Source organism: Topomyia yanbarensis, chromosome 3, assembly GCF_030247195.1.
Source record: "Topomyia yanbarensis strain Yona2022 chromosome 3, ASM3024719v1, whole genome shotgun sequence".
In the NCBI taxonomy this organism is placed as follows: domain Eukaryota; kingdom Metazoa; phylum Arthropoda; class Insecta; order Diptera; family Culicidae; genus Topomyia; species Topomyia yanbarensis.
In genome coordinates, this window is record NC_080672.1 from 152,254,892 (window position 1) to 152,276,431 (window position 21,540).

Here is a 21,540-nt window from a genome sequence, read left to right on the forward strand (position 1 = left end):
AAGCCATGTTGGGGTGCAGCAAACCAAGAACAAGAGAAAAAAATTGTGATTGGATTTACACATTTGAATTTTTTCATTTGAATCATCCGCCACTACAGAGATTTATTGTGAAAACTTAACTTGCTTTTTAATTTACGGCTCTCAATTAATATAATTCAAACATGTATTATTTATAATTCACAGATATCGTGAGCAGCACACCAGGATGATAACCCGAAAGAGTTCACACGAAAAACCGCTGCATAAGTCGCAAATTTCATCAGATTCAATCGTGACGAAAGATCCAGAAAAGCTAAAAAGTAGCAGAAGCAGCCAATGCTCTCCTGGCGGAAACTGAAAGAAATAAATCGTCGCTGTTGTGCTTTCTTATGACAAGCGCCATTTAGCACTTTTCAAGAAAAACGATTTTTAAAGTTCGAATATCTTGAAATTTATAAACGTTAGAAGGTTTTCGGAAAAGACAATTGATGCTTTCTGTAGTTACCTCTGGATTTATGCCAAGATCGGTTGACTATATTTTTTTTGCTTAAAATGTAAACCAAATTCGCTCGCATATATGACATGTATGCATGTATAGCATGGCACAAATGTATACAGAAGATTTCGTATAAAAAAGTATCACACATGATTCGTATGATTCTACGTTATATGTAGGTAACTTTACTCAATGTTATGCTTTTCCATGCGGTAGCCGTAATATCGGGCTATAAAATGATAGTACCTACTGGTATACACATTTTTCACGATTTCCATCATTTATTAAAAAAAAAATAAATAAAAGTTAGTTTCATTAACAATTTAGAGACAATATATATCAAACAATGTAATTGTGGACTGGCGATTTGACGAATAAAATGTTCTTCTTGCATAATCCATCACATTTCGGCATACTTTCCAAAACTAGTAGACATTTCTAAAGGAAAATTATTCAATAATCTTGAAGACACAAGCCAACCATAAGCAGAAAAAAACTATGGTGGGAAAAGTTTGGCTCCAACGACAAGAACCTAGCTGATAATGGAAAATTTTCATAGGAATTATGTATGTCATTAGAGACATCTGTTGGCTTGTTATTGCGCTTGAAACTAGGAACGTTGTCTGGTTTTGTGTTGTGCCAAGATAGCACAACTCGTTCAATCCAGAAATTGGCGCTTGCCATAATCGTGTTTCACTATATCTCAGTAACCCAGAAGAATTCAAAAAATTCTGAAAACGTCACTTTGTAGAGATATTAAAAGACAGTAACAAGGCATATCTAACTCACTTTACCCCAAAAGTGCGTTTGTCATAAGGTAGCACAACAGCGACGAAGTAGGACGGAGCTACCGAATAAAGAAAATTATATATTAGGGTAAAAAAGTTTTTCGTGCAATAAACCGCAAGCGAATTTTGAAAATATAGGCAAAACAAGAAATTTTGAGCTGTTTAGGGTAAAGTCCCTCACTAATTCATTAATTTCTTGGCCTATAATCAATGGAATGTCTGAAAATTGACAGCAACAGCTTTGTTTCGTTGTTAAGAACCAATATAATAAAACAAATGCGCCGAAAACAATGAATTTCTCGTGATTGAGAGCGACAAAAACTGGAATCGAGTGCCCCTATTGTTGCGCTACCATTTGACTCAATGCGTTGAGCAAAGATGACTCTAACCAACGGCTTCAAATGGGTAGGGTGACAATAGAAACATGGCGAAAATGGGCTCATCACCCTATTTCAAAATTCAAACCGGAGCCACTGGCACAAGTCACTCGAAATATTGCATTTTTCACAGTTTCATGAAAAAACGAGGCATAAATGGTAATCTTTATGCTTTTTTTGTTTTCACCATAAAAAAATCCAACAATAGAAAATTAATATTAATTGCAAAAAAAATAATCCACCTAACAGTGTGATGAGACAATTCTTATAACTCTTATCTTGATGCTTCGTGATGTTTCTGAAGACACATAGGGTGGTGAGCCCATTTGCGCCATGTTTCTATTATCATCCTACCCATTTGAAGCCGTTGGTCAGAGCAGTGTCTGCCATCTTTGTTCAACGCATTGAATCAAATGGTAGCACAACAATAGGGGCACTCAATTCGAGTTTTCGTTGCGCTCAAACACTATAATTTTACTGTTTTCAGTGCATTTGTGTTATTATATTGGTTCCTAACAACGAAGCTAAGCTGTTGATGTCAATTTTTACGCATTCCATTGATTGTGGGGCGAGAAATTAATGAATTAGTGTGACACCTTGCTTAGTATGGTGAAAATAGGCACTTTACCCTACTACATGAGACAGTGGCAGGACTCAGAGAAACGCCCAAATCAGCATGAGACAACGATAGTGTAAGAAATCTCAAAGGCCAAATCAAAGGTAAAGCAAAAATGGCCCATAAAATAGACGGACAAACGATTATTACTAATGCTTTGTTAATAATATATCTACTCACAAAATAGCCTATTTTTTAGCCTGATATAAGGCAAATAGGCTAACAGGCTATCGTCACAAATAAACATACAAATACAAATAGAGGAATTTTTCGTGAAAAATAATTTTTAATTCAAATGAGTAAAAAATCCCTAATTAAAAAAGTATCTCGAAAACTCAACGTAGGGATTGAGTATACTTGGCATAGAATGTATACGTAAAATGTGAAATTAATCGGTTAAGGGGGAAGTAAGGGTTCCAGCGTAAAAAAATTCAATTTTTTGTCTAATTTTGTTAGAAAGATGGGTGAAACGAATCGATCGAAACTTTTGTACATTATACTACCTCATTTCAATAATATTCTGTAATCTTTTCATGCAAAAATATCAACTAGCGACTCGGTGACGAACCTTTTTGTGGAACGTGTCTGGTAAAACACGAATTGCGGTGTTCACTGCCATTCAAAAACTACTTGACCGATTTATTTCAATTTCAATTAAGGGGGTTTTTTACTCATAAAATGACGAAATTATTCTTGAAAAACAGCGATTCCGCCAATTTATTAGTTAAAAACCCCTTTAGTTGAAAAAGTATCTTAAAAACTCAACGTAGGCGTTAGGCATTTTTTACATAAAATGTGTATGCAAAATTTGAAATAAATCGGTCAAGTAGTTTTTGAACAGCAGTGAACACCGCGAATCGTGTTTTTCAGAGACGTTCCACAAAAAGTTTCATCACAAAGTCGCTTGTAGATATTTTTGCATGAAAAGATTACAGAATGGCATTGAAATGATGCAGTATAATGAACAAAAGTTTCGATTAACTCGTTTCACCCATCTTTCTAAAAAAAATGACAAAGAAACTGATTTTTTACGGTGAAACCCTTAGCCCCCTTAAGTAGTTTTTGAATGGCAGTTAACACAGCAAATCGTATTTTTGTCAGAGACCTTCTACAAACAAGTTCGCCACCTAGTCGCTTGTCGATATTTTGCATGGAAAAAATACAGAATGATACATTATAATGTACAAAAGTTTTTAATAATTCACTTCACCCAAATTTCTTAAAAAAAATCGCAAAAAAGTGTTTTTTTTACGCTGAAACCCTTATCCACCATCCCCCTACCGTAAATATAAGCTATCGTACCAAAAGCACGAATGGGAGTAGGTTTTTCAAATTTTGCAACAAGTCGCATAATTAACCCCTTAAAAAGTTTTAAAAAATTGGTGTAGTTCGATGAAAACTATATCGTCGATAAATGGGATGCACCTTCCCCCACTAACATGTGTAATTAAAAAATGAATTATCGGCCTCGTTAAGTTACCGCATTTGGGCCTAAATAAACGTAGGGTTACTGTGCCCTCATTCCTCTTAGCACCTCTATTCATCCCACCCATTTGAACACATTAGTTAGAGCAGTGTCTGCTATCTCTATTCAACGCATTAGCTCAAATGGTAGGATGAATAAGGGTGCATTGTACTCGACTTTTCGCTTCGCTCTAAAGTGAGCATTTTACAATTTCCAAGCCAGATTTTTAATTAATCTGCTTCTTAAGAACGAAGCAAAGAGGATTATACATATTTAAGCGGAATCCAATCAGCGTAAGCCGAGTTATCGGCGAAATAGTGTGGCATCGTTACTAATGAGATGAATTAGGGCACGTGTACCCTATTTAAGATTCAAATGGGATGCACCTATTAATGTGGAATACGACCAATAATAAAAGTTATAAAAGATAAGCAGTATTCGAGTCTTCGTTTCTACCCACTTGGAGTCAGTGGCATAGCCAGAACATTAATTTCAAATCGAAACCGTCATCTTTCCATTTTTAAAACTTCGAAGAAGTTTTCCTACATAAAACAACCTTGGATAAAGTAAGACTTTGATTGTTTATAAACAGCAAAAGGGATTTATCATAAACAGCGGATCACTAGTCTAGGAAGCTAAATGGCTCATGGAAAAAACGAGATGTCGGTTTCTGGAACAAATCGTGCCCATCTACGTAATTTAGTTTATTTAGGTTACACGTTGAGTATGATGTACTACTCCCAAGTATCATACGATTGGTTCAATGTGCAATTTCAACAGGCTTTGATCAATCACGGGAAACTCATGGGCGGTCAGCTAAGCTAAGCAGAAGGGATTTATCATAAACAGTATTAACATAAAAACTTATTATAAAGCTGTTCTCTCACAAACAGCCTAAAATATTTCGATACTCTGAACACATGGAGCATCCATGTCTTCAATAAAATGGTTTGTAATAGCGCTCTCGAAAACTTAGCTGAAGGCATTAAGGTTAAGGTTCGAACTAAATTTGCTGAAGAATAAATTTTATATAATTACTTCTAGGAGGATTCAATTTTTTTGTCAGGTTACGTGCTGTTTTACGTTGTAAAATTCTTCGAAGATACTAAATCTCCGCAATTGGTGGTTTCGAAAAGGGTGGATCTTGACCTTAAAATACTGTTTTCGAACATATATTTTATCTTTTTATATAATTGATAATACAACAAAATTCAATTTTTTTATTTTCTTATAGTTTTAGAAGATGTTTTAATCGTTTTTAATCATATTAATTTTTCGTCTCAACTCTTCAAACAAACCGTAGCATGTTCTGCAACTGGTGAAAGTTATGCAATTTTTCTCTGAGCCGTCCAAATTTATTTTGGTATTTGGTCTTGAGGCAAAACTTCGATTTTTAGCGGCACTCTAAAAAACGAAATGGATGATGATTTCTGAAAAAAAGCTGTACAAAAACCACTTTTTTCAAAATTGATATATCGTTTTAGCGAAGGTTCCAAGTAGGGTCCATCCAATTTTATTGGAAAGGTTATCAATTTATACTTTATACTTTCCGTTCGATTTAGTCAATACATGTCTTTCTTCTCACTCAGACAAGCGCAATAGTATATATAAATATTGCACCGAATTATAAGTTATAATTTTCAAAGTGATTTTACTTTTTTAGAAACAGTTCAGAAAGATCGCTTGTAGTGCATAGTACTTGAAAATAATAGTAATTTAAGGAAATGCATTGTGCCGCTTTTTGCCTCGGGGTATGATAAAAGTGATTTTTCATGGTGAATCTAAAGGAGACGCTTGGTAGTGTTTGATTATTATGGGGCTCGTAATGTAATTTATGATTTTCTCTCAGCAAAGAGAAAAACCACTGTAGGCCATTTTTTCAAAAGATATTTATATTTGAAAAGTTGAATTTCTGAGCCACCCCAAGTACCAATATATTGAGCTAGAAAACAAATTTAAAAAACTTAAAATATGAATTCAGCGGCTAAAAATTACCCTAAGCTGAAATTTTTATCACTTTTAAGAACTTTTGTACTGAAGGCGATTCCCGTGAGACGCGGCAACTCTTCCGAAATTACCCTACAGGAACTTCTTCGATCAAACTTACTACAACGGTTTATATGTTATTGATTTTCAGTACAAAACCTGTGTTTTTTTAAACGAAGACTAGCACTCCTTTTAGTAAACGGTAGCAGTTAAGGATGGTGACGCCTGGTAACTTGTAAATCCTTTTTCGGTAGCATATATACTCACCATGTGTTTCAAGGCACAACAGTCAAATTAGTTTGTCGCTTATTCAGCACCATCCAAGTCCAGTCAACCAATAAACAAAAACGTTTGCAACACAAACAAACTTCCGTTGCAGCAGTAATGGAGCCAATGCTGTTCCTTTCCCCAAGCTTTTTGCCGTTATTTTCCACCTTTCTGTAAGTAATTCACACCTCGTCGTAATGTAGTCGTAGTGTCGCTTGAGTGAATAAGTGAAGCTCAAAAAAATAAAACCACAATCAAATCAGATAACAATAAGTTAACACTTCCTTCGGGTCGCGTCCACAACAAGCATGACAGCAACAACAAACACCTATCACATGGTGTTTCTTCAAATACCGCAATCTCGTTTTCAGTACACTCGCAGTAGGAATATTTGTTTACTTTGGTTGGAGACTCACTATTTTTAAAGGAGGTTTATTTTCTCTCGCGTCATAAAATTAAACAAGTATTTTAAGGTTAAGCAAAAAGCACCCTCCTCTGCCGCCGGCGAATCTCATCGCCATCAAATGTGTATTTAGTAAGACGCGGTCAAGTCCTCTTGGCGGGACTTTCGTGCGTTAGTTGTTTTCATTCACAACGATTGCATTGCTCTTCTCGTCGGTATATAACCGCAGATTTTTCTTTGTTCCCTCACTGCTGCGTCTCTCTATAACTTTTTGTGAAGCACTGCACAACACTGTCAAACTCTGAACGATCGAAGGTTTTTCGCGGGGCTCACTCATCGAACGAACCCACTCGTGAGGTTGTGTTATTCGTTACCTCGTAAACGACAGTTATCAACACTATTGAGCGGGTACCACTTAGTTAGTTTTCAGTCAAATTAATTTTCCTGTGCGGTTCACAACGTGCACATAAGATCGCAAGTTCAAATCTTGTCTCCCGACGCGAATTTAAGGTTCTTTCTTCCACGACGAGTATGTTAAACTGACTTAGTTCATCCCGTCTGCCGATAGACTGTGAAGCTCAAACGCTGCAACCGCTGCTATTGTTGCAGTTACACACTCGCGACGGTGGCGACTGCGTACAAATCCTCTCTCTTCCCTCTTCTCCGGGTTATCCTCTCCAGAGACAGAAAGGAAGCTTGTACCAACGAACAGGAATGATGCGTGCTAAAAATAAATCCCTGAAATAATAAACGGCGATATGAGTGAGGGAACACATACAGCACCAGTACAACAGACGAAGGAAATTGTATAAATCTTATTTTTACATTTATTTACTTAAGATAAATTTGCGCTGGCTTTCGAGATCTTGTATGGAAGTTACAAAAAAATTATTAATATATAGTTGATAACATGGAGGCGTTTGTTACCTAAATTAGAATCATCTAATCACTATTGAGATGAATCAAAAATTTTTATAAACTGACTTATAACTGGGACTGGGATATAAACCAAAAAATTACCTTGGAAGGACCAGACGATCTATGGACAAATCATGATATCATCATCATCATGAACATCCACTGCGTTGACGGATACGTAACGAGGTTCCCCTGGGCGCTGCATAAGCAGTACCGTCATTAAGACAGACTGGGTTAGGGTCAGTGGTCCTCAGATTTTGGGGCACCACACTTAGGGTCAGCACTGTCCATAATAACAGTCCCTTTTCGCAACGACAAATATTTTCATGAGAATTCTTGGATTATAAGGCACTTACTATCAAAATATGCTGAACATAAGCGCAAATAAAATAATACAAACTAAAAGCATTCTACCTATGCTAAATTCATTCATCCAGTGTACAACCAAACGTCAAACACGAAGGAAAATTATGAACTATTACGATTTCTGCATTTTTCCCAGCCGGTTATAATAAACGGGTACACAAAACATATGTAAAACCTATATAAAAATCCCAGCAACAAGCGTAAAAATATAACCAAGTGTTGCGTTAAGATTTAAAATATGTGGATAGCAACGTTTATTCAAAGAGAAAGCTGGGAGTCAGCGGCGCCCAATTTCATCATATCAGAAACGTTATACTCATAACCAAGGAAACAATACAAAATCGTATGTGTCGGAACGTAACAAATAAAGAAAAATTAAAGTCACGAAAATAAAAATAAATAAAAAAAAGTATGTGTCGGAACAACATCACGGCGTACTACAATAAGTTACGTAATTTTAAAAAATAGTGAATATATGCTTATGTAAGAGTTCGAAATCTTTTATATGCACTTTTCGATTCGCGGAATTTCAAGTTCGCAAAAAATGTATGGAATTGTTATGCTCTTTCAAATGTATTCAGCACTAAAAATCTAAGAAGACTTTCATGTAGTCTCAATCTAAAAAGACTTTCATGTAGTTAGTCAGGAATAATTCACCTTTCTAGCTGGACTTTGGCAACTGAATTTGATTCTATTTTCCTGTTAAATTGTTGCAAATTTCAATGAACGCTTATTTAAAAACATCAGTGGTAAAACTGCAGTAACTTCGGGACATTGGACTAAGATTAATTTCCATGAAATGTAAAATTACATGCAAAATATTGTTTTACGCTGAAAGGTATGATTTTACGATAAAGGAATGTAATGATTTTGTAAGTATATGACATTACGACTAGCCCAAAAAATGTCAGGTGGAGGAGTTCTCATAGTTTCATGTGTGTGTTAACCATCTTATCTGCTACTAGCCGGTAGTGATTGATTTACACATGTATTTAAAAATATTCATGCAAATAACTTAGTTCGCGGATTTAGGTAGGTGTTAGCTTAATTAACTTTCCGATTACCTATTTCGTATACAGCGCCAGATATGTTCCGAGGTCATCGTTCCATCAATCAGCCTTCCTTAATGCAATGTTTGTATTGATTGGATTTTAACATTACAGTGAAACTTTCGATTCCTTACAAGAAGAAATCGACGCGTATTTAGTGTACTTTGATTTGTATATATAAATTTACACATGTATGTTAGAAAACTTTTCAGTTTTCCAGTTTTCTACTTTCTTACCTCTTTTCTATTTATATTTGATTCAACTCTTTTTTTTATTTAAAAATAAAAAAACTCGTGTCAATATTTCCACTATTTCGTGTTTATTGGAGAAAGAAGAAAAATAAAGGACTGATTGACATCGTGTCCCCCTCAGGGCTGTCGTTCCTCTGAGCCTGATATCACTGCCTGCTGGGTTTGTGTAGGTAGTTCCGTTGGAGATCTCCTAGGAGCAATTCACGATGAGTGAAGTACAAGACTTGGTCGTCCTTAACAGCACTCAGGAGAAACGTCTTTTGATCAATTTCATCGTGTATGTTGGGAAATCTGGGAATGTCGTTGCTGCCTCTCCCTTCGTCTATACTACCCGCTTATTCAACTCAAAATTTTAATATGTTACAACTAAATCGCAAAGAACAGACATCTATATTCGTACAAGTTTAAAGTACTTGTATTGCCTATAATATCCGCTAGAACACTTCGGCCACCATACTGGCATATCCCAATATAATTATAACGGTCATTTGGACATCAATTATGTGGTTCACTGTCAATTCAGTAAACCTCACGCACTAAACAGAATAACGACAGAATTACCTCTGGTGGTAACATCACAATTACCTTTGGATGCGCCGTAAACTTTTTGCTGAACTTATACGCTTCAGATGAACGTCTGTTTTCTGTGCCTAAATTGTATTGCTTCTCAGTTTTTCACGATCCAGATGGAACTTGGCCTTAATCCCACTGCTCTGTCATCGATGTTATGTGATATTCGTTATGGAATATTGTTTGCTTAAAACAATAAAAACCTGATTTAATCCCCCTAGTGGTGCAATTGTGCCTTTCTCATTTCTCCAAACTATGATTCCGTGACTGGTTATGTTCGTTTCAATTATGGAAATACTTAATACATTCTTAGTACACTGTGCACTTATACACAATGGCTCGCCAGCCACGAACCTGATGAGCTACGTGTTGACAGTGAAACACTTGAAACAAAAAATATCATACTTAATTAACCTAATCAGCATTAGTTCAATGTTGTCTTCCTGCTAACTAATTTTTTCATGCGTCATGGGTGTGTGAGGATGGTAAAAACCCCACGAACGAACCACTCCCCAGCTTAACCTTAACCTGTTGTTCGTTTTATTATCCCCGTCTCAAATTGATTTATAGATTTTTTTCTCGGCTTTATATGTTATGCACTTTTTAAACGGTCAATACGAGACATCATTTATGAACGGCTTTTTGTGATACATTTAGAGCAGACAATCGAATTAAAAATAGGATTGACAGGATTTTAGTGCGCTTTCGGCACCTTGGGTCGCATCTTTATGTTAAGAATACCAAATCATATGATGTGATGGCCGGAAGATTAGAGAAGCAACCCCCCTTTCTTTCCTCTTTGATTAGAAGAGCTACACTGTGGTTATATCCGAAACTATCGACTGCACACAGGTACTTCGGAAGAAGAGTACAAGTTTTTGTTCGGCATAATGTTCGACACCGCAATTCAAGCTCAACCGAAACGAGCCAGACGCGAACATCCAAAGCCGCTCCCCCAATCCGTGGTAGAACAAAGAGTTCTCTAACGTATACGCAGCGCAGCAAATAAGACCTACCGGGACGACGAGTTACCCGCTAGCGTTCGACAGTACACGATGTTTGTAGCACGAATAAAGAGTTTGATGAAAGCCAAAAAGCGTGGTTACTGGCGCCGGTTCGTTGATGGATTATCGCGAGAAACATCGAAGAGCACTATTTGTGGCACATCATGTAGTATGCGAAACCGAAACACTACTAATGAGAGCGTGGAATATTCAAACCGTTGGATATTAGATTTCGCCAAGAACGTTTGTCCGGATTCCGCCCCTGCACAGAAGATCTATTTTGCCACGTCCCCTCACGATAACACAAACGAAGCGTCGTTTTCGATGGTGGCGTTGATTTCTTATCATGTAACAATACAACCCCAGAGCCAAGCTGAAACAATTTCAAAATGTTTAAAAATCTGCCAGACTCAGCCCAAAGACGCGTGATGATATTATTCAATAATTTTCTTGAGGGACACATTGTCTCATGCGATTGGACACAAGTAAGAGTCAGCGCCATCCAAAAACCAAGAAAACCAGCCTCCGATCACAACTCGTATCGACCGATTCAAATACTGGAAACTGTACAAGAAAATGATTATGTTCCATCTCGACAATTGGGTCGTGGGTCAACGCAAATGGCTTACAGTCAGATATACAGATATGGTTTCCACAAAGGCAAAGGAACGAATGATTGCCTTGCGTTGCTCTCAACAGAAATTCAAGTGGTCTGTGCTAGCAAAGAGCAGATGGTATTAGTGCTTTTAGATATTAAGGGAGCTTTCGGCTCAGTTCTCGTTAACATTCATTAAAAAAACTGCACCAAAATGGTCTTTCATCGACTTTAAACAACTTTTTACTAAACTTGTTGTCGGAAAAGCACACACATGTTTCGCATTGTGATTTATCGACATCTCGATTTAGCTACATAAATATTTCCCAGGGCTCATGTCTAAGCCCGCTTTATACAAATTCTATATCAACGACGTTATAGTCTCACTCTCCTAAGAATTTAAACAAAAGTTTTTTTATAGTATTAAATTTAGTTTACTGCAGCTGGACACTCTAACGTAGTGCTTTTCAACCGGGGGTGAATTCACCCCCAGGGGTAAATTAATCTATTATAGGAGGTGCATTATGCGGGATACATTTTAACATGTTATCCTAAAATAACCGTCGGATATTTTTCTTTATATATGGTTTCAATACGTTGGGAATTGAGATGCTTACTGAGAATACTCAGGAACAGGTTTCTATTTGGAAAATTATGGTTTTCATATTTTTTTTCTGACGGGGTTATGATGGTATGCGATTTTTAGAAAGGGGCGCATCATGGGGGTCTATATTCGTAAAGGGTACATGGAACGATAAATGTTGGAAACCACTGGTCTAACGCATCAGAAGATAATATGAATATGAATATGATAAATATGAATTAGGCCTTCTTTGGAAATACGATGGTATACCTTCCAAATAATGAAGCAATGACACAAAAGCGCTGGAAGTGTCTGGAACATCGTCTACAGAATGATCCGTAGCTGGCGGAAGTTTTGAACACGAAGATCGTGGATTACTTCAGCAAAGGATACATACGGCAGCTTACCAATTCCAAACTCACAATCCAGTATCCCAGGTTGGTTCCCCAATGGGAAATCGAACCACGGTCTCCAGCATAACAGGCGGGGCTACCAATATACTATCGGTATCCTCCGCTGTTCCCCGTTGTTAACCCAAACAAACCTGCAAAGATAAGGTTGGTATTGGACGCCACCGCGAAAGCTCACGATATTTCGCTCAACTCCCTTCTTCTTAAGGGACCCGATTTCCTAACGTCTCTACTGAGCGTGCTGATAAAATTTAGAGAACACCGGATAGCAATTGGTAATGACATTGCAGAATCACTGCACAAAATGAGGGTCCCTAGCTACCTGTACAGAATTCTAAGGAGCTTTTTCAGAACCGGGTCATGATCTGTGAGACAATCAGGGGACAAAATTCACTTAAAATTACGGCAGGAGTCCCGCAAGGCTCCATCATAGGTCCAACACCTTAGAATGGAATGTATAACGGCATGCTGACGCTTATGCTGCCTTCACGCGTAGAGATCTTCGGGTTCGCAGACGACATCGTAATAACAGTGCTGGAAGAGACGCTGGATAAGGTGGAAATATTGGCTATGGACAGGATCGGAAACTGGTTTCAAGGAGAGAGGTTGCAGATAGCCAACCACAAAACGGAGGAGCTATTGGCAGTAACTGCAAAGTGCTGCAGCAAGCAGAAATCACCGTCGGGGAGCATGTCATAATCGCGAAGCGGACGCTTAAACAGCTGGTTGTAATGATCGAATACCGACTGAACTTCAACATCCATGTCGACTATGCCTGCTAGAAGACGGCCAAAGATATAAGCGCATTGGCCAGAATGATGCCGAACAACACCGGGTCAAACAGTAGCAAAAGGTGTCTTCTGGTTAGCGAATAATCATCGATACTGAGGTACGGAGGTCTTTCCTGAGTAGTACGTCCAGGCTCATGGCAATGTAGGTCACGAGCGAGTACAGGACTATCTCATCAGAGGCAGCCTGTGTTATCGCTGGAATGATTTCTATCGGCATCATTCTAGTGGACGATAACGAATGCTATAAGCGGAAAGGGATCAGGGGAATACGGAAAACAGTGAGAGCTGACTCGATAGCCAAATGGCAGCAAGATTTGGAGACTTTTCGGAAAAAGAAGGTCGGCTAACAGGCTCATACCGGTTATTTATACTGGATAAATAGAAGGCATGGTGAAGGAACTTCCTACCTGATGCAGTTCCTGTCTGGTCATGGTTGTTTCAAACAGTACCTACATCGGTTCGGAAACGCGGTGACACCCTTATGTCCGGAGTGCATGAACGTCGAGGAAACACCGGAACATATGTTCCTTGTGTGTCCTAGATTCGCAGCAGCGCGAAGAGAGATGCCTATGCTAAAGGTACAGAATATTGTGTCAGAGATGTGTCGAGACGAGGGTACATGGGATGGCGCTAGGAGTGTAATTAAACTAATACTGTTGGAACAACACCAACTAGCAAGATATGGGTGATATGAACGAGTGGTACAAGTCAGTTATAAACCCTGGGAGTGTGGCAGTTACCGCACGCTACTGGCTCCTCAGAATTGGTTTACGTCCCGATGGGTTCCAGCGTGGGCGACGGTAGCATGTGGACAGCTTACGCAGCGAGGGTGTGCCAGCAAACTGGCTCAACGTATACAGATGGGGCAATGGGCTTAAGGAAAGCTGGAAGCTATTGACAGCCATACTGATTCGGTCGACGTTTCATCGAAAGCAGAAAAACGAGTTGCACCTAAGTAGCCAATAAGTATTATAACCAGGCTTCCTTACTGCTCTCGATATTAGCTCATTTTCTCTCTGCCAGCAGTTCAACGCAGTACACTCAGGTTTTTTTACGCGGGGGATACGAGCCGCGTAAATGAAAACCGCGTAAATGAAAACCGCGTAAATTTCAAAATCCGCGTAAATGAAAACCGCGTAAATTTCAAAATCCGCGTAAATGAAAACCGCGTAAATTTCAAAATCCGCGTAAATGAAAACCGCGTAAATTTCAAAATCCGCGTAAATTTCAAAATCCGCGTAAATGAAGACCACTTAAATTTAAGAAACCGCGATAAAGGGAACCTCATTGATGGATACCGCGTAAATTCCAAAATCCGCGTAAATGAAAACCGCGTAAATTTCAAAAACCGCGTAAATGAAAACCGCGTAAATTTCAAAATCCGCGTAAATGAAAACCGCGTAAATTTCAAAATCCGCGTAAATGAAAACCGCGTAAATTTCAAAATCCGCGTAAAAAAAACCGCGTAAAAAATACCGCGCAAAAAAAAAACCGCGTAAAAAAAAACTTGAGTGTACTGCTGTTTACTAACCCCACCGAAAGCGAGAGAACACGCTCTCGAGAATCAAGGGATTTTTTTAGTTCTCGTATATTTCTCTACCACGCAGCACAGAGGAGTATTTGACCTGAAAAGCTGGCCAAAAGCGAAAACTCCAAACTCGTGCAATAGCTTCTAATCCAACCTGACTGGTTTTCTGAATAGCTACTACACGATTTGGAAGCCTTGTTTGATTTATTTATTTCATTTATAGCCAGCATGAGCCGTCAGAGTTATCCATCGGTTAGTCCTAAAGTATCTGCTAAGTCCATTGGCATGTATATTCGACAATCGAAATTAACCACACATTTCAATGAATATGACAGTTATAATCGAGCTGAACATATTGCACAATATTTCCCATATACAGTGAAAACCCGTTTTTATCAGCTCCCCATTTTGGCAACTTTTCGATCCGATTTTGTTCCCCATCCAGGATTATGAGGCAATGTATACGGACTAATGTTGAATATTTTAACAGCTTCGGTCAATAAAAATAAATAAATAAATATGTTTTGTTATTGTCCCCATTTTGTCAATCAAAGATACACCAATGGGGCTGATAAAAACAGGTCTTCGGTGTATGCTGGTATTATAAAGTGATATTTATGTTCTCACCATTTCTCACCTCAAATTTCAATATCATTTGATAAAACAGTGTCCCAGTAAGTGATCCAAGAGTACAATGGCTGCCACTTACTGCCATTTTGTATGTTTGGTAAAATGTACCTCTCTGACTTTGCACAGACGGAGCTTCTCTTTTCTCTTTTCCAATGATTATCTGTTTATGCAACTAAAAAAATGTATTCACAAAGATTACGTCGAAATTACTAGTATTTGCAAGGATACAGTACATTGTCCTCTGCACTGGTAAGTGGATAGATACCAAATTGTCCCAAAAACAAGTTATTGTCTACTTTATGTTTATATTAAGGCATAATAACAGCAATAGCAGCAATAACTAATTTTGGCCAGAATTCACCATCAGTTAGTTACTCCTCTGTACACCGTAGAATTTTTAAAAAATTGAATTTTTATTTATTAGTCTAAAATGTGCTTTGAGATGTTAAAAAATACATAACAAAAAATGGAAGACGAAAACGATATATAAATGTTCAAATTTTCAATTCTTCCGCAACGCCTCTTATGTAAACCTCGAGTGTAGTGAAAACGTACCCCACGTTTTTCTCGAACTCAATGTTTTTAGTTGGCCAGAAATGCAACTCGAAAAAATAGTTTTTAATCGTTTTGAAATTTTCACAGCGTATTCGAAATTGATTTTTCCAGCGACGTACGTAGGATTTTAATTTCTTATTGCTAAAATTTTCTTAAATTATCCATTTGTATCGATTTTTATGACATTTTTGGCGTATTTTCACTTAAAAGTGTGCCATTTCGCGAAAAATCACAATATCGAAAAAAAATCCTACGTACATCGCTTGCTACTGTCATAAGGAATCATAAAAACTAATTTTTTTCGTGATTCAATACATATGTTATAAATCCCATTTAACAAAATTTCGATTCATTCATTCATTCATTCATTCGAAATCCCGAAATATACCTATTTTTTCGAGCTCTACAATGGATTAATCCCTTAATATTATTCTGCGATTTTGAACAGGGATTCAAACATCTTTACTATTCCCAGAAGGCAACACATGGATTTATACTTATCATGAAAGCCGAGTGAAATATTCGAACACTTTATGCTCATCTGCCAACTGAGCAATTTATCTCCGTTGCTCCACCAGACTATGATGAGGTAACAATAGAGTAAGGCCCATTTGCGCCATGTTTCTATTATCACCCTACCCATTTGATGCCGTTGGTTAGAGCAGTGTCTGCCATCTTTGTTCAACGCATTGAGTCAAATGGTAGCGCAACAATAGGGGCGCTCGATTCCAGTTTTCGTTGCGCTAAAGCACGAAAATTTCACTGTTTTCAGTGCATTTGTGTTATTATATTGGTTCTTAACAACGAAGCAAAGCTGTTGATGTCAAGAGGATTTAGCAATGAGAGAATGTGGTTTCTCTCTGCTCTCTTAGTTACTGGCCAAAAAATGAGCACTACAATAAAACTCGTGCTATAGGGGGTAATACATTTCTCTATCTCTTCGTTGCAAAGATGTTATATAACGTAGCTTAATATCTGCTTTGAATCTACATATGGAGAAGTTATGAAAAGCCGTTAAACCATATATTCAGATATAATGCTGCTATTATGCCAGAAAAGGCGAAATATTGTGCTATTATTGTGCAGACATTAACAGCCCGTTTTTGCGTTACTAATGCTATTATATAGCACCAGCGTACAAATATCAAATTTGAAAGATTTCTTATGTTTTCTTTTCGTTACGATGCACAAAAAGGAAAAATATTAAAATACTGTTTAAACCCATAATTGGCTGCCTTCCCAGGCTTTGTAATAAATAAAGGTAACGGAATTTCGTCTCGAACAGACGTATCTTGCCTCGTCCTTCACGGTAAGTGCGCAGCGTTTGCTACCTGGGCTATATTGCACATGTTCGAATGAAATGAAATATGCCGAATATAATCTTCAAGAGGAATTGCATAACGAATAAACCCACAGCATTATGATGGCATTATATTGGCTTTATATTTGCTATATAAATGTACACGTAAAGCATATATGCTTTAAAGATCCTTGAACGATGTACGCGTTATATCAGCTTTATGTACGTATACAAAGCATAATGCTATATTTCGGCTGTGCATGTATGCATTTATGATGTTAATATAGAGCTTGATTGTATTGTTAATGCTATAATGGAGTTTTAATACAAAATTAGTGCAAATGTATAGCCAATCATCTGCGATGGCTTAATGTTTACGGTTAATTGGGAAAGTTAGCAAACGCGAACTGGTAGTTTCAAGGCAAAGAAACAACCTACAAGAGTTGCTGTGAAGGGAAGTGAGTCAAGTTTTCCGGCATATCCGGATCGGTTCACGTCTCGACGGGTTTCGAAGTTGGCGACGGTTCCGATTATCGAAAAAATTTTCGACCGATTTCAAAACTTTTGTTGCGACGTTGTACTACGCAAAACGTAGTAACAAGTATTCAATAAAAATTTGGCTACATACCAGTTATTTCGTTACTTGGGTGGAAAAAACAACATCTCTTCGCGCGTTGGATACCAAACCTTAACCTACATAAAACTACACATACAAAATATTATATTGTACTGTTTGTCTATTGAATGAATGAAAGCATTATCTACGAATTGCAACCTCCTAATTAAATCGATTCGAACGACGCACATGATAACCGTAGATAATGTCCTACTAATCAGCGAATCATAAATCTCCTCACCATACTGCACGATTATCTATAGCTTATAATTAATGACAAACTACCGTGCCGGCTAGCTCACCGTATGAGGGCTGTCAAACGTGAAAAGAAACCACCATAATATTATTACCCATTTATTTTCAGACAACTTCGTAGTTGACCGATTCTCATCCCTTCAAACACAGACAACGATGGTTTCAGAGATTTTTTTGAGAACGTACATGTTTCGACTATGATTGCCAATTAGTATGTGAAGAGCACGCGGGGTTTGGAAAATAACCCCATTTTATAACATTCCGCATTACTGATGTGCTTTTTCTTATCAACCGTAAACTGACGTTGGTTGAATAAATAACGGTCTATTTTTAGACACAACCAGGCACCAAGCCACGCTCAAACGCTGTGCATAGTTCTCATTGGTATGCTAAGTAACTATGAGCACACGCAGATCCAACAAAACACGCTCTCGACTTATACAGCAAGTCGGGCTAGAATGGCGTACAAAAAGTGTAAACTTTTAATTTTGTATGATTATACTATTGCACTAAAAACCAATATGACGGCTAGTTAGGTTTCCAAACCTGGATACGTTGGCATAGAATTTCTAGTCACTCCCTGCTACAATTCCAGGGTTTGAATAATAATCACAAACGCACATTTTCCCCACTAAGTAGATTCTTCTGCTCTGGTGTCCAACTGTACCTGATGTGTGTTGCCTGAAAGACGCAACTTAATCAGGAAATAAATATCTGCTCAAGCTTCAACCATTCGGCGCACTTTAAGAAACAACGAAACTACCACTGTCACGGCTAACATATACGATAGCAGAATCGGCAGAATTTTAAAATAGATCGCTATAGTATTACGTGATGTGACTAGCGATAAACTGGCCTTCAACTAGTTTGCATACACGTCAAAAACAAACAAAACCATTTTGCCCGCGCGACTACCGTTGCCGGCCAGTTGATGTACTTTTTCAGAGTAGACGACGATTGAGCACAAAAATTTCAACGTTTAGAGATGTTGTGCGTTTTGCTTCGCATAAGCTACGTCGCCGAGTGATTACAGCGAACCCAACAGTTAATGAGATATTTCTGTTGAATCGCATGAATACGTCTACTGGTTGTTTGAGTAATAGAAGACTACTCACATAAATGAACTTGTATTTAGAACATGAAAAAAACTCTATTGTTCCTTACCCAATGCGAGGAAGAATTTAAAAAATGATTTTATTGCAACTAGAATTAAAAAATCTTGTTTATAGTAGGTAGGGTTTAATATTACCGCAACGTTACTGTGGGGGTATTTTATGACACACGTTATTTTGGGGTAAACTCTTAAATATGCCACATTACTTGAATGGAAAATCTCTATAGAAACGTTTTATTTAGAGTTCTAGAACATTGTTTGGTTGCTGAAATATGTATAACGATAAGTGATACGAGAAATTGTGTGTGTGTATCACGGGATTGACCCAATCTAGATTAAGGGGTTACGCCACTGTAGAGCAAAAAAACAGGAATATTTCGTGAAATTTTCTTAACGCAATGGAAAGACGAATCGAAATCCTTCCAAAAGGGATTTATAATAATAAATGTGATGTACAAAAAACTCTGATGAAAAAATCAGTACACTATGCCAACCTTGTGCCTAAGCGTGAACGATTGCGTTTCATTGCTGAATGGTGTACGGATTTTTTCGCCAAGTTGGTCAGCTTGATTATAATGTTTGTATTTTTTCATAGTATAAATTCATGTAACATCGACTGCCTTCATAAAACCTTAATATTTCCAAAAATTATTTAGTCATCAGGCAAAACACGATAATTGTCAAAAGTTGTTCACGAAACACATTAGACGACATATTAAAATGACAAAGATCAGTATATTCGTATGAATCGCGAGTAAACAAAGTGAAGCGGGTGTGAGGTGATCCGTCTTAATTGCAGCGGCTCGATGTTGATCAGACGACAGCGATCCTCGTATGATGGCAATTTTTATTGGGTTTCGCCACGACAAAAATCGCAAAGCGTACGTTCTAGTATTCGTAGAACACTATCAATGCTGGAAATCCAGTTTGCATGGTAAGGGCTCACCACGAAGTCATTAGAGTCCATTATAGAGCGAACAAGAGAGTAGTAAAATGATTTTAAGCAAAATGGGCTTCGAAACTCCTTAGTAAAATTAAAGAAGAAACCCAATTGTCGATAGGCTTTTGATAGGATTTCGTCATAGTGGAGCCTGAAGGTCATTTCATGATCCAGAGTAACGCCAAGGTCCTTGATGCGCTCTCACCTTGTTATTAATTATAGGCAGACTTTTCCGATGGAAGGGAATTTGGCGATACTTAAGCACATAAAAAATTTTGTGCACCGTTCCTCAGAAAGAGGCAGAATTCATTATAGCTTCAAACTACAGAAAAGGCATTCAATGATTTTGAAAATTTTCGTATCGTCCGCATACAACAGGCGACAGTCCGATGGCAGCAGCGATTATAAAAATCGAGAACAGTAGCGGGCCGAGGTGGTTCCGATATTGTCGAGCCGACTAGGACCTGTACAGAGCAATCGCTCCATTTTTTTTTTTAGAAAAATTCCTCGATCCACACGGTTAAATGTTGCTGTCAGATCCATTACGCTGTTTCGATTTGCCATCCGGCATCCATGTTCCGTAGACAGTTCGATGTAAACTGTATAAGATTAGTGGATGCGGAACGCTCCTGGAAAAAGCCATATTGTTCGTTGACAATATAAATTTACAGCAGGTGAATAATTTCGAATAACTTTGACCATGCACATAAAGAAGTAATTCCACGATAAATGGAAACATTGCGTTTATCAGCTCTGCTTCAGGACCGAAAAGAAACGGGAAAATTTTCAGCGTGTGGGGAACTTGCATTGTTGAACCGAGAGATTCAACAGTCTAGCCAGCGGGTTACAATAACGACTCCACTGCGCTTTAGTATGGGCGGTAGTATGCCATCAGGTCCAGCAGCAAAAGATAACTTCAATTTTTGCATGGCAGTCATTACCATACCTACAGTTATATGCGGAAAACTGAAGTTATATACATCATGTGAAATTGAGCGCATAGCTTCTTCTATCTGCATCGAAGTGACGCAACTAAAAATACCTGCTTAAAGTATTCTGCAAGTAAATGGTACTTCTCGCTTTCGTTGCAGCCTGTAACATTTTACAAAAATATGGCGTGTGGCAGGCCGGTTGAAGACATAGAAAAACACGTGTAATTCACTCACTGCATATCTCATTTTAAGCAAGCTATGGAATCTTGAAATGAATAGATAAAATCAACAGTAAGCACATATCCGTTGAAACCTAGAATCTATGGATACAACAAGATGCTGAGCGGAAGCGGTAACTGCCGTATAGTTAACGGTTACAGACAATAGTTCTATGGGTGATCAGTTTCATGTCTTGTTTTGACTAAAAATAACATTTTTTTTATTGCAAACTATTAATGCTGTTAGTAAAGGTATATGTTGCGCTGAAACTTGTGCGACCCTTATCAAGGTTACGAAGTTTCCGATACCATCAGGTCTTACATGAAAATCGAGAGAAACACACTCATTTTTACGTTTCACTTTCAACTTTCTTCTAAAACTATTTGACTTACCATAATAATATCTAAGAAAAACTTACGGAAATCGATAGACAATATTCGTTTGGATAAGAACTGATTTTATTTTTATCATTATCTAAAAAACTCTTAATGGTTCGACGTGGAGCTTTTTTATTCTCCAAAAAGCTCTTCATTATAC

General features: G+C 37.7%; 1 protein-coding gene across 2 annotated transcripts in view; it reads right to left on the bottom strand.

Annotated features, from left to right (window-relative positions):
- LOC131692402 (receptor-type guanylate cyclase Gyc76C-like) overlaps positions 1 to 21,540 on the bottom strand; it is a 158,131-nt gene that overhangs the window by 112,299 nt on the left and 24,292 nt on the right. Inside the window, exon 2 of one of the 2 annotated variants that reach the window (XM_058979421.1) lies at positions 5,975 to 7,115. The exons of the other annotated variant lie outside the window; for it this stretch is intronic. The gene's annotated coding sequence lies outside the window, so the exon portion shown is untranslated. The remainder of the gene's footprint in view (positions 1 to 5,974; positions 7,116 to 21,540) is intronic. 2 annotated transcript variants of the gene reach the window in all.